We start from the raw sequence: 17,384 nt of genomic DNA, 5'->3' as shown, positions 1-17,384 counted from the left end.
AGCAGTCTTCCAGGTGCAACAGTATCAAGCTTTCCTAATATCCAAATTTTTTTTGCTTCCAGTTCCTTTGTGACCACATCATAGCATCCTATCAAATTGGTCAGACAAGACTTCCCCTTAACAAATCCATGCTGTATCTATTACTGTCGTCTTGTCTAAGTTCTCCTGTATCACTTCAACTAGTGACTTATTTGCCCTGGAACGGAAGTTTAACAGGTCTATAATTATTTGTCACCCTTTGAACCCACTTTGTGAATTGGGGATACATTTGCACGTCTCCAATGGTACCTCCGTAGCCAGGTGGGCAGAAGCAGCAGTGCGTAGCACATGCTTCTTGATTAGACTGGGGTTCAAGCCCGTGAGCCACCAAATACGGAGGATGCGGAAAGGTGAGGGAATGACCACCGCATATCCCCGGAGCAATGTGTCCTTAGTTGCTAATGCTCCTAAAAAAAAAAAAAAAAAAAAAAAAAAAACCATCTCGAATCCATAGGGACCTCCCCTGAATCTAAGGATGCTCTCATAATTATGGCTAAGGGTTTGCTTACTTCCCTTGTTGCCTCCTTAAATGGATAGATCCCATCCACACCAGGTGCCTTTTTTTTTGTTTGTTTAAACTAACACTTTCTCCTCCACTTTGCTCTGTTATTACAAAATCATTTAGTGCCCTGTTACAGTTTAGTAAATTTCGTCCTCCCCTCCCTTATAGAATTTCTCATGTGTAAATGTAGATGCAAAATACTCATTCAGTTTGTCAGCAACCTCAGCAGGATCAACAGTCAAACCATCGATATCAAGTGGACCAATCTGATTCATCCCCTTCCTTCTATAGTTTACATCAGTAGTCTTTGCAGTTTTTCTTTGCATCCTTTTCCAAAGATTTCTCATAATCTGCCTTCTCTTGCCTGATCTCCTTCGTCACTTGATTACAGACTAGCTTATATTACCATAGTCTTCTGTGCCACCTGATAATTTATGTATTTCATGCATTTGTCTTCTCTGCATGAGCTGCATTAGTTCATCTGACATACATCAAGTCTAAATCTTGAACACTATTTGGTATGAAAAGCCTAGTAGCTTCCAAGATTAATTGCTTGAATGCTTTCCATTTAGAATTCACTGTTTTTAACATCAGTTAATCCCACTGTAGAGAATTTAAAAACTGGTTAGTGGATCAGTAAACCAGAATGTCTTGCAACAGGGGATTTTAACTTTACAGTTATTGACAGGAACTTGTGGATTGGTCACTCACACACTAGCAAGACTTGTGGATTTATTGGAGGATTGTTTTCTACAGCAACATGTTTGAGGAGCAAGCAGAGGGAGTAATACTCTACAGTGGTCTCAGACCACTGTAGTCACCTTTGCAAAAACAAAAATTCTTCCCTTTCCCCTTGATGGTAGTTACATCATTAAATAAATCCCACATCAGTACACTGCTATCACTGTCACCTAGTGGTTCCTTAATCTGTAAACTCTTAATGCATGAATAATCACTGCTGATAATCAGATCAAGAGTATTACTCCCTCAGCTTGCTGCTCAAAAACATTGCTGTAGATAATCCTCCAATAAATCCACAAAAGTCTGGCATTTGAGTGACCAATCCACAAGTTCCAGTCAATATCTGGAAATTTAAAATCCCCCATTACAAGACATATTGGTTTACTGGCCCACTATTTCTCTGCACAACTGTTCATTGTACTCAGATTCATTAGGTCTATAATTTAAGGCCTAATGACTTTGATGAGTACATCTCATTTTCCCTTTCTCAGTGTTTGTCATACCAAACTAACTCAACATTGCACTGTCCACCCATGTCAACTGAGTGCACTTCCTTAGATTATATGTTTCTTAAATAACAACATAACCCTTCCTATTCTTTCTGTATACATTGTACTTCCCAAATTCCAATTCTGCACTTCTTATATCCATAGACACCATGTCGCTGATGTCCCAACAATATTTGCCTTTGATGCCTTGAACAGCAATTCAAATTCATCAAATTTATTTACAGTACTTCTAGCATTGGTGTACATGCAAGTATATACATGAACCTGTCTTACTCTTAGTTACCCTAACACAGCCCATGTATTTACTTGTTCCATGGTGACTCCCAGCAACTTGCTCTCTAGGCTGCTACAACATTACAATAGAAGCAGTGCAGCAATCACTTTCACCTCTGCTTGCAGCTACTGTTAATCTTTTAGTCTGAAACCCACCCTCCCAAATTATCAGTTTTCCTACCCACCTAACACTGCCCCAAAAGCATCAACAAATATTCTTGCACCCTTTCTATTTAAGTGCATCCCATCCCTGTAGAAGCAATCTCTCCTGTTAGCAAGCACAGAACACAATGAAAAATGTCTACCCCCATGAGCCTTGCACAATCTCTTCAGGGCCCAATTAATTGACAAGGCTCTCATCACACGCTTCTTCCTATCATGTCTGGGCAGAATTGTAGACACTTAAATTTAACCTAAGTTTAAATTTAACTTTGTTAACCAATAAGTAGAACAATATCACCTTTTGTGCCCTTTAAAGATGATATCGGCTCTATGTCATCAACTTTTGCACCTGGTAGACATACCCTAGTTCTGTTCCATCTATCCTTTTTGCATATATTCCCCCTCTCCCTGACAATAGTCACCTACAATAACTAGCTCCTATGGGACCAGCACATTCTCCAAAAGCAGAATGTGCTGGTCCCATAGCAGAATGTGCTATGGGACCAGCACATTCTGCTTTTGGAGATTGCTGCTGTGTTGCCTGATGCACAGGAGTGAGATCTGGCATTAGGTTGGGTAGTTGAGAGGGCATCTACCCTGCACCTCAAACTCTCATACATGACCATCAGAATGCTGAGTTGGCACATAATTTCTTCACTGTCTCTGCCCTTTACACACACACACACACACACACACACACACACACACACACACACACAGTGGCTAGATCATGTCCTGCTCTTGAAAAGTCTGCACATTTTTTTAGACTGATACGTTGGAGAATCGCCCCTTCAATTACCCCTGGAGCCACAGCACTCCGGCTAATCTGTGCACATTGCTTTGCTGCTCTAGTCTGGGTCATGATTTTGTTTAAGTACAATTTAATTAACAATGAAATTTAATAAGATTAATAAATTTTACTGATTAACTGATAATGTTATACTATGAAAACAGATTTCTAATACAGTGTTATGCATTTCACAGAAGCGCTCTGAGTGAGATTTTTTGGTGCGCCCTCACCAACTTGAAATTTACAGCAAATCAGTGAATTTTTGGGGCATTTTGTTCTCCCTAAATTTTGCTGCCCTGTCGGGGTAACCACTTGATTGTACCTTAAGCTGGCCCTGGTATTTCTATATCTAGTTTTACGCTATCAAGTTCAGGATATACGTTATGCTATTCAATATCATGTTTGTGATTTGGTTTTTAGCAGCATTAGCAACTAAGGCCATATTGCTCTGGGGATATGCAGTGGTTATTCCCTGACCTTTCCGGATCCTCTGTATTTGATGGTCATGGGCTCTAACACCGGTCTAATCAAGAAGCGTGTGCTACGCACTGCTGCTCCTGCCCACCTGGCTACGGAGGTGCCTCAATATCATGTAACAATGGCAGCAAGTTATGGACACTAAGTATTAACTTTCAAAATCGCTATCTAAATTCCAAATAAACCAAGGAGTTTGACTAGGACTATAAAGCTACTTATAGAAAATAATTTAATATGACAATTAAGTCAAAAAAACGACTAAATATAAATAAAAACTTGTTTGCTGCAAAATCTTGTCCAACATGTGGCTTGCTTATGTAGTTCAGGAATGACTGGACATGAGAGCTACTTATTTTATTTTAGTGCTTTCTTTCATCGATCTTAGTTTTATCCTTACTTTATTTATTTTTATTCTTGTTTATGTAATTATATTTTATTAAAATTTGGATTTTAATTCTTGTTTGTCAGTTACACAAATCTTGAGCTTCTTAAGTGTTTCTTCCATGAGAGCTGTAGTTAGATAATCTCAGGTGCAAGAAGCAGTTTCTACTGGATTATGACAGGCTTTTTAGCACATAAAATGTGCAAATAAGCTCATGAACACTCATTCGATTTTAGACATAACAAACCAGCATTATATGAGCAAAGACACTGATGCACCATAAAATGAACATATGTAAATTTGCTAATTCTTGGATGGTACAATAATGGATTGCCAGATTTGGGAAGCTCAACTTGTATACCATTATTATATCATCAGAATCCATTGTTTACATAAGTAGACAATGAAATATCAGATAACCACTGAATAATAGGGAAAGTTCCTTGAATAAATGATAAATGGGCCAGTAAACAATACAAGAATACATCATATTCCCATATAGTATATTGAATAAAAATGGTGGACAGAAATAATACCATGTTGAAGATTGGCTAGCATGCTGTTTAAATTGCATAGCAAAAACAAATGTTAAGAAGTTTAATCTTTCTTTTCTCTATTGTTACAAAATATTGGGTTGTAAGCCCAGAGAAAAAAAAAAAAGACCATGTCCAGCTATTATTCCCAGATAGGTAGGAGGATATGTCAAGTAAATTAGCTACTTTGAAGCAGATTGTCTACAGCCAGTCTTGGTATATATGGTGGTATGATTGATGTGCAGACCAATAAAAACATGCATATAAGTAAAGTTCAATAAGTCACTCTACTTCATTCATTCTGTTAAACTAGAATGACTTTTTTTAAATTTTTTTAATTGATTTTTTTATTCATCGCATGCAAAATTATATAATTAGGAACAAAAACAATACAAAATGTCACCTTTTGTATTTGGAAAACAGTTTTAAGAAATTCACACGAAACTATTTCAGTTTCAATAATATAAAACAATTAGAAAAACATTTTTTAATTCAAATAATTACTGTGAAAAATTAACAGATGTAACAGCATACAGAAGTGTTCATACATACATATAATTAATATAAAAATTTTGATGTATTTATTAGAATCAAAACAGATTAGTATGAAAATTACAAATTTAATTATAGACAAACAGAGAATCTACAATGACAGTTAAAATCAAGGAGGTTATTTCAAATTAATAATTTCTTGTATGCCTTACAATTTCCTATATTCTAGAAAGTTCTTAATTTGGAAAATTTGAAATTTATACATGTTGCAAGAAATATATCACAAAGCATTAATAAGACAACAAGAAAATTCAAACAATTTTTTTTTCAATTTTCACACACACACACACACACACACACACACACACACACACACACACACACACACACACACACACACACACACACACATGCCAGGGTTCTTTAAGGATTAAAAATATTTATGGCATAAGCATAATAAACTTATTAAATTCTTATTTGTAGATGCAGAAGTTGGACTTCTACGATTGGCGCATATATATATAGTTAATTTTCAAAACTGGTTGTGAAAGGATGAAGAAAAAATTAATATCTCTAAAAAAACTTGTTATTATATAAAAATATTATTTTTATTAATGAACAATACAGTAGTGAAGATTATCCATAAAAAATAAAGTTTGTCTACATTAATTTTTTTTTTGTGCAGACAATTTTAGAGCATCATGGACTTCAGTGTTCATAAAAATATGTCAGGACTTACAAAAATTCAGTATACCTCTATCCTGTACATTTTAAAGATATGTCTCTTTTCCCCCATTAAAGGTGGGATTGTATTTACTAAAAAAAATAATTTTTTTAGGAACATTTAAACAAGTTTACATGATTAAAAGGTATCATTCAAACAATTCAGACAGAAACAGATAGAACCACAGACACATGCTAGGTTTGTATGTATGATGCATTGCAGCTTCTGTAAAGAGTAGATACATAATTATATAAAATATCAGAACGGTTCTGGAGGACACTGTCGCTTTTTTTCCACACCAAATTTCATAATAGTGATATATTACTATATACAAATACAAAATGCCTAAACTGCTATTTGGTATAATAGTGGTTTGATAGATGTACTTTGTCATTAAAATATATCAGAAACACTATACTGAGCAAGTCAAAGTTAAGTTCAAAAAATATTAACAAAATAACAGTTCTGCCACACTAAATTATATCCAAGTACCAGTGACTGTGACAAAAAAAAAAAAAAAAAAAAAAAAATCACACCAATATCAAAGATAATTTTTTATCCATTCAGCATATAAAAAGAATGCTTATGTATCAATTTGATATTTCTTTTTCTAAGCATGTTCATTAAAACTAACTGTTCTGAAAAAACAAAATCTTTAATTTTGTGCATCATACTATAGCTTAAGTCAAAAGAAAGGACACATGGGATATATAAGTAAATCAAACAAGGCCACAGATCATAATTAAAAAGACAAAGTAACACTGGTGGAATAGGAAGAATATACAATTGGCACTCAAAGAGAAAGACCAAATCTAAATGGTATGAATACTCCTTAGGAATGTATATCTCCTCTGGAAAAAAGGCTCCTGGAATAGCAAAGATATCCCCTTTGTAACAGCATAACCATCAGCAGAAAAACAGAATGCAGGAAGCTCTCACTCTCTCTGATCTAAATGCCTGTATACATAGGGGCACGCTGTTTTTAACTTGTTTTCAAGTGGGCCCAAAGCATCTTTACACTGTTGCCATTTATTCCACTTTATATAATCTGAAAATATTGAATTTTCATTATTTATTTAAAATTCATATAAAGCAAAATCAAAGAGTCAGTGAATTTAGTTTTAAAATATAGTAAGATATTTACAAGCCAAAAAATTTTATATTATCTAATTTACAGAAGTCTTCTGCCAATAGCACATGCACAAGCTTTTTTCCCAATTTGATATAAATTATTACTCTTAACTATTTTTTAACAATAAAAAGTTAACTGTAAATAACAAAGCTGCATGCATAAGCCTTATGTGATTAAATTCTATACCTTCAAAAGTATCTGGACACACCAGTAATGTTGAAAATAAATTTTTAATAAAAAAGTTCATGCGCAAGAGTACCTCTGACCTCAAAGACAGCAATGAATTGAAAGTTGGTGCGGTCACCATACAGTTGAAGTGTGTCATACTAGAAACATCCTGATTACTACTAAATTGTCTGATATCATAATGAGAGTTTGACTGTCATTAGCAAACATGATATTTCAGAAATGAAAAATTCAGTTGACCCAATGTACCATTATATGTTTAACACATGCTAACTAGACAAAATGTCAGCACAAAACATGTTTAATAACAGTAAATGCCAAAAACTTGATACTTGTCATTACATCCATCACCAGTATCATCATCTGAACTCCACTTCCTTCTAAGAATTCATCTTCAGTGCCATCAAGAGCATTGTTGATTCCTCATTTCTTGAACAATTTAAGTCTCTAGAAGGAATTAGGATTTTATTTGGGGGGGGGGGGGGAGTGAAGGAAGAGATCTAGTGGGACATGCATAAGCCCTCACTCTGATATAATAGGCAACAATAATATACAGGTTTGATCTAATACAGTCGATTCTGGTTATTTGGGACACATCGGGACTAGTGTATTTTGGCCCGATTAAGCAGCTGCACCAATTATCCGAAGTTTCGTGTAAAAGTTCAAAATACAATAGACCACCACTTTACAACTGGTTCATTGTACAATCAAATCACACTATGATGGAGTCACCATAGTAAAGTACCATTCACTATATGATGTATAGTAAACGCCAGTCATCATGATCACGTTTGTGAATTGAATTTTAATTCTATTAAACAGCAATTCTAATTAGCAAAAATAGGAGGAATATTACCCACAAGCTATAAAAGTAAAGATATATTAAGCACAAATTTACCCTTTATTACCTTACCAATTAAAAAATTAAATGATACGTGAAAATCGGAAGATATACGTGAGAATCGGAATAATTAATATGTACTATAATATGTACATACTAACTTGTTGACATTTCTGTTCACTGACATTTGTGGGTGGAGGTTAAAATTTAAAACAGTTAAAAGATAAGCAACCAATAACAAAGAACTCGGCAGACACAAATTGCAAGTAACACGATGCATGTGAGAACAGAGTAACAAGTTATGAAGTTTTAAAAATAGGAATGAAGAGAAGATTCTGAAAATAATTTTTTTTATGATTGAAGATTTCATGGAAGTATTATAAAATATAATAGAAATATAAACATATTTCACCATAATAACTCACAGAATTCCAGCTGTCAGTATTATCGCAAATTCAATAAAATCGAGTTTACTATCCGTTAATGACGGATTGCACTAACAGAAAAGCCCAATAAACAGATGACTGCTAATTGTTTTATGGTTGTGACCTCCAGAAATCCGACCGAATCACGTGGTACAGTTGGAGACAATCGTGGGGTAATCTCCAGTGCTGCGGTCTCCTGCCCCAATTAAAGGGAATGTTGTCCCAGTTAAGCGAAGTAAACTCTGGCTATTTTCTTGAATGGGTTCTGTTTTTCAAGATTTTCCTCAAATAAAAAGTGCCCCGATTAACCGGTGGCCCAAATAAACTGTGTGTGTGCGTGTGTGTGTAAAATCAATGCATGCCCCTTCATACTATTAAAACAGGGAGGAGGATTTAAAGAAAACAGAGTCAGTTTTTCAGATAGTGTGCCTGAAAAAGTAATGAGGCAGAAAAAAAAGCCAACTGTTCAAAAAAATAATTTATTATGAAAATCATAATCCCCCAACATTATGATTCTTACATTTTAAAAGCAATTCTTGAAGTTCTTTTAACAATCTCCTTAAAGTTGGTTCAGTTATATTCTTTTGGATGAAATGAAATCATTTCTTTCATATTCATTTTCAGCTTCATAAAAAGACAGTAGTTCAGTCAGAGCCAAATCTAAAGGTGTGTGTGTGGGGGGGGGGGGTGATGATCTCACTAATTCCTTTTTGTAAAAGCAACCTTCCAATAATTAATGTAGGATGTGTACGTGTATTATCATGCAATAAAAACCAATTTTTCTCCTTGTTTGGTCTCCATGAAGTCTGGTCTGAACCGTTGAATTCTTTGCAAAAATTGTTCCAATAATTATAAATAAAATCAGGCATTTGTGGTTCTTCCTTCTTTGGGAAAGAAAAAAAAACTTACACTTGCGATTTTTGAAATGGATTTTTTTTTCTTTTCTTTCTTTCTTTTTTTTTTTTTTTTTCGTCAAGTGACTAGCAGCATTTGGAGCTCTGACGTTGTCTGCAATTTGTATTGAAAACACAAAATTTTGACGTTTCTACTTTCCATTAATGAATGTGGTATATAAAACTAGCACAAATTTTTTGTTTCCCTAAATTATCTGTTAAAATTGTCCTTATGTATTTCCAGTAACAAACTCACTTGCCAACATTTCTGCCATTCTTGTAACAAAAGGCTGGCCTTCTTGCTTCATCTAAACAGTCTTCTTGAAATTCCTTGAGGCTGTCACATCACAGACATTTTCTCAGGTATGCCAAACTGGGATTTCTACCTGTGAATCTGAAACGCTGATGGAACTGATATTTGGGAGAGAATCAAATAAGGTGGAGCTAATTTCAACGAAGTAGTAGTAGTGGCATGTGATGCAAGAGAGCAAGTGTATGAGCTTATGCAGCATCAGCCAAAAAAAAAAAAAAAATTTACAAAACATTCCCTTTAAATGTTTCTCCAGTTCCTCCTTAAATTTATTTAACCTATCAACTTCCACAACGACATATGGAAGTTTGTTCCAGCAATTAACCACCCGCTGGATAAAGGCAAATTTCCACACATCTATTCTACATCTGTCTTGACTCAATTTGAATTTATGCCCCCCTTAGGTTCGTAATCTCAACAAGTGGAAGAATCCCATCAGAATTCAGCATGTTCAACCCATTCAAGGCCTTATACACTTCAATTAGATCACCTCACAAGTGCCTCGTCTCCAGCTGCTGCAATTTGCAGAACTTAAGCCTCTCTTGGTAAGAGGATCCCTTCATTCCCCTCACCAATCTTGTTGTCCTTCTCTGTACACGCTTAAGCAAATCTACATCCTTCCTAAAATGAGGCCTCCAGACCTGTACACAGTACTCAAGGTGTGGCCTGACCATTGCCTTATACAGACGGACAATCACCTCTTTTTCCCTGCTAGCAAAATTCCCGTATATCATTAAGGACACCCCATGACCTGCCCTGGCAGCCTGTCTGCATTGCTCAGAAAACTTAATATCTGACTGCACAATTACTCCTAGGTCTTTTTCATTTTCTACCACCTTAAGTGTTGTACCACACAGTTGGTACGTTTATCTGGGGTTACTTCTACCTGTATGCAGTACTTTTCATTTGTCAAGATGGACTGAGAAGTGGCTTCCATTGCCACTTCTCAGTCCGTCTGGCCAAATTTTCTAGATCCTGTTGCAGTAGCACAGTGCCATTAACAACACTGCCAACCTTTGTATCATCTGCAAACTTCGACACTAAGCCTGATATACCTTCATCAATATCATTGATAAATATACAAAACAACAGTGGACCCAACACCAAACTCTGTGGGATAACATTAGTCCACGAAGAGCAGCACGAAGAGCAGCACCCATTGATGACCACCCTCTGTCTTCTCCCACTCAACCATCCTTTTATCCATTGTAGCAACTTACCCTTAATACCATTCTGCTCCAATTGTACAGTAGTCTTCCATGCGCAACAGTATCAAAGGCTTTCCTGAAATCCAAGTATTATGATATCAAAATTATTTTTTTCCATTTTCTTTGTAAACACATCATAATAACCAATCTAATTTGTCAGACAAGACTTTTCCTTAACAAACCCATGCTGTGTCTGAATTATTGTTGCAGTCTTGTCTAGATGATCCTGCAATGCATCTTTAACAAGTGACTCTATTATTTTACCTGAAACAGAAGTTAAACTAAGTGGTTTGTAATTATTTGTGTCACCCTGCGATCCCCCTTTGTGAATTGGGGATACATTTGGACATCCCTAGTCCGTGGGGACCTCGCTTGAATCCAAGGATGCTCTCATAATTATGGCTAAGGGTTTGCTTACTTCCTTTGCCGCCTCCTTTAATATAACTGGATAGATCCCATCCACCCCAGATGCCTTTCTTATGTTTAACCTCAACAGTTTCTCCTCCACTTTGTTCTCAGTTATTACAAAATCATTAAGCACCCTGCTACAATTTGATAATCTTGTGGCATTTTCAAACCTTAACTACTTATATGTGAATGTAGATGCAAAATACTCATTCAGTTTGTTTGCTATCTGAGCAGGATCATCAACAGTCGAACCATCGATATCAAGTGGACTAATCAGATTCATCCCCTTTCTTTTAGAGTTTATATAAGTAAAGAAATCCTTGCTGTTTTTCTTAGCATCCTTTGCCAAACATTTCTCGTAATCTGCCTTCACCTGCCTAACCTCCTTTATGACTTGATTATAACTTGCTTATATCTGCCATAGGCTTCTGTGTCACCCGATAATTTATATGCATCCCATACATTTTTCTTCTCTGCCAAGAGTCTCATTTGTTCACTTCGCAACCATTTAGGCCTAAACCTTGAACAATATTTCTGTTAAGAAATATTGTTCAAGGTTTAGGCCTAAATGGTTGTGAGCCCCTAAAAGTTTCATTGTTCTTAATGAAACTTTTAGGGGTTTACATCTGGTGAGTATGGGCTTGGCACAACCAGGTTTCTGAGCCGTATATCATCATTTGCTTTTCCAATCACAATTGGAGAAGCAAAAATTATTAATTTGAATTTGTTAAATGCATAAATTGTTCTCATAAAAAAATTCTGAACGAAATAAGAGAATCTACTTTCCACACGTTAATTGTAAATGAAAGTACTGATATTTCAGTACAAAAAGTATTAATTTTGTATTTTAAATTTTGAGTGAAAAATTAAACATATTACAAAACAGTATTTGGAGGTGTTTTGAAGCTTACAAACTGTGACAGTATGTCCATTTTAAAAAAAAAATAAAATTTTTGTATGACTAATATAATCTTGATATTCAAAAGATGGTAATGTTCTCATCAGATGGAGCAAGTGTTACTGCTTGGAAAGAAAAAATGGAGTAGCAGGAATTCTCAAAAAGGAAATATTACATCCGAACAACATTGTGCTTGCAATGTCTTGCACACCGAGAAGATTTAGGATTGGGCAACGCATGGAAAAATGTATCTATTATGCAAGATATAGAGACGTTGCTTAAACTGTATACACAATGTTTAGCAGGTCTAGCATAAAATAAGGAAAATTAGAAGAACTAGCCCAAGTTACAGAACATGATGTTGTATCTTTTAGACCATTAAATAAAGTCAGATGGTTATCCAGATATTTTGCAGTTGATGCTTTAGTAAAAAATTATGAAACATTAATTGAATATTGCAATGAGCAGATTAACGAATGCAATGATCCTATTAGTAAATAATGTTTACAAATTTTGACAAATTCACAATGTCATGTGGCATTAATTGCGCTCAATGTATTTGGAGAGCTTGCATCGCTTTGCAAATATCTACAAAAAAGTTGTTTAAACATTGATGCACATGTTAAAGCTAAAATAAACTTATGTTAAAGCTAAAATAAACAAATTAAGAAGCCAATATAGCTTGGAAAAAATATTTTCTGGAGTGAAAATGTGAAAGAAGTATTATCAAAAATTCAAAGTGATGTTGACACTGCAGCTATAATTCGCTTTATCAAATGTGTATGTGATCACTTAGATAACAGATTTCCTGATGATGAATTAAACAATTGGAAAGTATTTGATATTAATGCTATCACAAATGAAAACAATAATTTTGACTTTGGGAAACTTAATGTGATACGCCTTGCAAAAAAATATTCATGATTTATTAAAAATAACAAAAGTGATGTTATTTCTAAAATATCAGAAGAATATTCGGAATTAAAATTTATAATTGCCTAAAAAATTAAAACATTTAAAACTTTCGGTGACATTTTAAATTTCGTACTTAAAAATTTATAGTTTTGTAACATATCCATTCTCTATGATATTATGGGAACTTTTCAAGCATCAAGTGCAGACTGCAAGAGGATTTAGCACTATTAATTTAATTAAAACAAAAAATCAAAATAGAATACATGAAGATCATTTAAGTGACCTTATGAGAATCAAATTACAGAATGAATTTAACAGAAGAACAGAATGAATTTAACAGAAGAACAGAATGCATTATGGTGCAACAATAAATGTAGATGATGTCTACAAAAGTATGGACTTCTACAAAGAACAGAAGAGAAAAATTCAAAGAAAAATAAATAACTAACTGTAAAGTGTAAATTTATTGTTAACAATTTTTTTTATTATTATGTATGTCCCTACTTATAATTAAAACAATTTGTAAAAATATTGCACATATTTAACCTTGTCTGAAAATGTTTTACTCGGGTGCATTTCTGCACCAAGCAGCTATAAGAAAAATTAGAGGGAACATTGGTAGTAAGTAGTAAGTTTTCAAAGTTTAAACCAAAATGTATGTCATATGAACTAATAAGCTTGATAGAAGAGAAGAAAAATGCATGGGATGATTATATATTGTTAGGACACAGAACCCTACAATATGTATAAATTACTCTGTAATCAAATGAAGTATTTCATTTGATTACAGAGTAATTTATTCATTACTCTGTAATCAAATGAAGATTTCATTTGCTGCAAATAATCAAGTTAGCAGCAGGTTAGGAAGGCCAAGGAAGATCATGAAATGTTTTTTGACTAAGAACACAAAAAAAGTAGAGAGCAAGAAAGCAAAAAAATTAAAATAAAAATAAATAAATAAAAAATAAGGGAGAAAAAAGCAAAGAATTCTTTACTTAAGTGAACATTAGAAGGAAAGGAATAAATCACATTGGTCCATGTGATATGAATAGCATAATGATTGGATGGGTCACCCAATTGATGATCCTGTGCAAGTTGCAGACAAATTGAATAAACATTTTGCATTTATGTTCGCACATGAAGTTTTTAGAAATGGTGATGGCAGAAGTCTATTTAATACTGACTGGTAGTTAAATGATTTTATAACTGAAAGGAAGCTGGAAGAGAAATTGTACAATCTAAAGAAGCACATACAGCACCTGTGACAGACAGGATTCATCCAGTTTCATTAAAACCAGCTGCCAAAGAGGTAATCAAAACTTTGGCTATAATAATGAGAGCAACCTTGGATTCAGGGAAATTCCTTACAAAGTAGAGAAGTGAAAATGTGTCAAATATGGTTCGAAGGCTGAAATTGGTACTTACCGGCCTATAAAATTTTACTTGTATGGCAGGGTCACAGTCAGTAGTTAAAGTAACAGAAGATCATCCTTAGAGGAATGAAACTACAGTCAAACTTGGTTATAATGAGCATCAAGGGACTGACAAAATTTCCTCATTATAACCGTTACTCGCTATATCAGTGATAGTGGAGATGGGGAAACCCCTGGGGCTGTTAAACAATGAACACTTTTTATATCAGTGATGATTTAAATCTATCTCTTATTTTTTTAAATTCTCTATAACTTGATAAAAAGATAGATTCAAAAAACAAAAGAAATATCAGAGAGAAAAAAATAAGTACAGTAAACCCCCGCTATTTGTGTATTCGTGGTCGCTGATTTAATATAAAATGAAACCTAAAAAACATGTGAATTTTAAAGCACCGTGAACATTTTCCGATATAAAAAAACATGGGCGTGGCTAAAATCATCTTTCCCGGTCAAAACAGTGCTCAGTGGGTGGAGGATGACAAAATCACGAGTGTGAATATTTCCCGCTAATCCTTGTTCAGTATGTGTTATGCACTTGTCATGGAAAGTTTCGTTGTTTGCTTTTAAATGCTTATAAATTGAATAAATTTATTAATTTATAAATTGATTTGCTTACAAAAGGGAAAAATCTACCGTTTCGCAGTGTGTGTGTGTGTGTGTGTGTGTGTGTGTGTGTGTGTGTAAACAGCCTTTTTCGAGTGTGTTAACGGTTAAAACAAAGTGACTTTATTGTGGACAAGTTCTTTTCTAACCCCTACAAAAATATGGCTACGAACAACAAGGGAATTGTGATGTGAAAAGATATTGCACATATTTAAGGTGATGACATTAGAGAGTAAAATTGAGTTATTAGACAAAATTTCTAATGGTGAAAGTGTCTCTCGTCAGTGGCAAAACATTATAAATCAATGAGTCAATGGTACGATCAATCAAGAAATTGGAAGAAAAAATTCGCTGTAGTGTCCGTGAAAACGCGCTAATTGCTTCAAAAATTTGCTCTGTAACTCTGTAACAAAAGCCTGTGGCTTCCTTGCATTATATGACTATAGTAAGTCAGCAAATTCTGAGCTGCTGGGAACAAATAAATCTTTTGAAAAATTTTGTTTTATTGACCTAATTAGCACATTAAATGGTATTCTATAAATAGCTTTATAGTCCTAGTCACAATCATTAGTTTATTTTTAAATTTAGCTAAAAATTTTGTAAGTTACTACTGAATATAGGTAGAACCTTTGTATTGGTGATTTGGCACGAATATGGTATCTCGTAACTTTGTACCGAAGTGCACAGTAAGGGAATTCTAGTGTCTGAATTAAATTAGAATTAGTTAAATTAGAAAAAATGGAAAACGCTTTAAATCTGTGGATAGAAAACTGAACTCAAAATAAAATTCCGTTAAGTTCACTCATCATTCGTGAAAAGGCAAAATACCTTTATGAACACTTTAGCGAAACTGGTGATAGCACTGGCAAGATAAGTTTTTTTAGCTAGCAAAGGAGCTGGTTTGAAAGATTTGTTTGAAATTTCTAATAAATATTACATTTAATATTAAATTGTTTCTTATTTTCATTTCGATGCCTTATGCTTGTATTTCAGTATGTACTGTCTATGTACATAGTCATATTATGAAGGTACATATAATACATACATAGACAAAATTTTAGACTAATTTTTCTTATATATTTCATACTTTGGAAAGGAACCCTTTTATTACTATGGGAGCCATAACTCAGTATTTGCGGCATTTCTCAGGAACATAACCCCCGCGAATAGTGGGGATTTACTGTATATACCTACATATTATTTATATGCTTGTATTAATATGCTTGTATAAACTACAATACACTTAATATTAAACAATTTATTTGTCTGTAATTTTAAAACCATACACTTAATAGTAAACACAATTTATTTCTCTGTAATTAAAAACAATACTATTTAATAATAAACACGATTTCAATTAGTCTATTTGTGAATCATAAAATTAATGTTTGTTTTAAAGATATCACTTTCATATTTATTAAGTTTCCCCTTAAAACACTCAACACGTTAAGTCTCATTACTTGCCTCAGTTCCTTCAAAAAAAATTTACTAATATGTCCATTACACCTTGAGCTTGTGATCTCTGATTTTGATTCACTTTCAATTGTCATCATATCATCATTACAATCATCATCTTTACTATTGTCATTATCATCTTTGTTGAGCACAGCATCTACAATGTCACTCTCTGTAGGAAGACCACTAGTTAATAAGTTGTCACCTACTCGTACAAATTCATCAATGTTAGCTGTATTAAAACCTACAATGTTGTTACGTAGCAACCATTCAGATAATGGTAAGTTGTTTTCTTCATTTCCATCTTCATCTACAATTTCTTGAAGCAATTCAATGTGGTTGCCGAAGTAATGCTCCGTGCATCATTCAATAAATTTACAGCATCCAATATCGATATTAGACTATGTAAATTCTGTTCTCTTTGACTAATCAGATGTAGAACTACAAATCTTATATAAAATCCTTTCCAACTCTTGATTACACCTATGTCCATTTGTTGTAAAATTGATGTCACATTGGGAGGCAGAAACATTAGCTTAATGTTGGACAAATTTTGAGTCTGGGGATGTGCAGGACAGTTATCAACTATCAATAAAATATTTTTCTTTTTTTTTGAATAGCTCCTTATTGCAATCATTTACGTCTTGCCGAAAAATATCCAAAGTCACCCAAGCTTTCTTGTTTGCAATGTAATCCACAGGAAGTTTACTTACGTTTTTGAAACACCAAGGTTTTAACAATTTTCTGATAACAAACAGTTTTTTTTTTCATCAGTTCCTATCATATTTGCACTTACGAGCACTGTCAAGTGAGCTTTTGATTCCCCCCCCCCCCTTTATTGTCTGGTGTCAAATTATAAAAAAGTGCTGTTCCATCAGCGTTGTAGATGTCTTCCTCATTGAAATCTTTCCGGATTTCTGTCCAAACACGGTCAATCAATTTATTTGCCGTTACTGGATCTGCGGATTGAGATTCTCCACTAATTTTTGCATTAACGATGTTATGTCGGTTTTTAAATTGGTTCAAGCCAGCCGTTGTTACATACAAAATTGT

At 34.0% G+C, this 17,384-nt stretch overlaps 1 protein-coding gene across 1 annotated transcript in view; it reads right to left on the bottom strand.

Moving 5' to 3' along the window:
- Positions 1 to 6,252: 6,252 nt before the first annotated feature.
- Galphai (G protein alpha i subunit) overlaps positions 6,253 to 17,384 on the bottom strand; it is a 180,767-nt gene continuing 169,635 nt past the window's right edge. The window contains exon 9 of the mRNA XM_090371600.1: positions 6,253 to 6,672. The gene's annotated coding sequence lies outside the window, so the exon portion shown is untranslated. The remainder of the gene's footprint in view (positions 6,673 to 17,384) is intronic.

The sequence above is a fragment of the Mastigoproctus giganteus genome, chromosome 4 (assembly GCF_048544385.1).
Source record: "Mastigoproctus giganteus isolate SK-2022 chromosome 4, ASM4854438v1, whole genome shotgun sequence".
Classification (NCBI taxonomy): Eukaryota; Metazoa; Arthropoda; class Arachnida; order Uropygi; family Thelyphonidae; genus Mastigoproctus; species Mastigoproctus giganteus.
The sequence above is the reverse complement of the archived record's forward strand: the minus strand, read 5'-3'. Positions and strand labels throughout refer to the sequence as shown.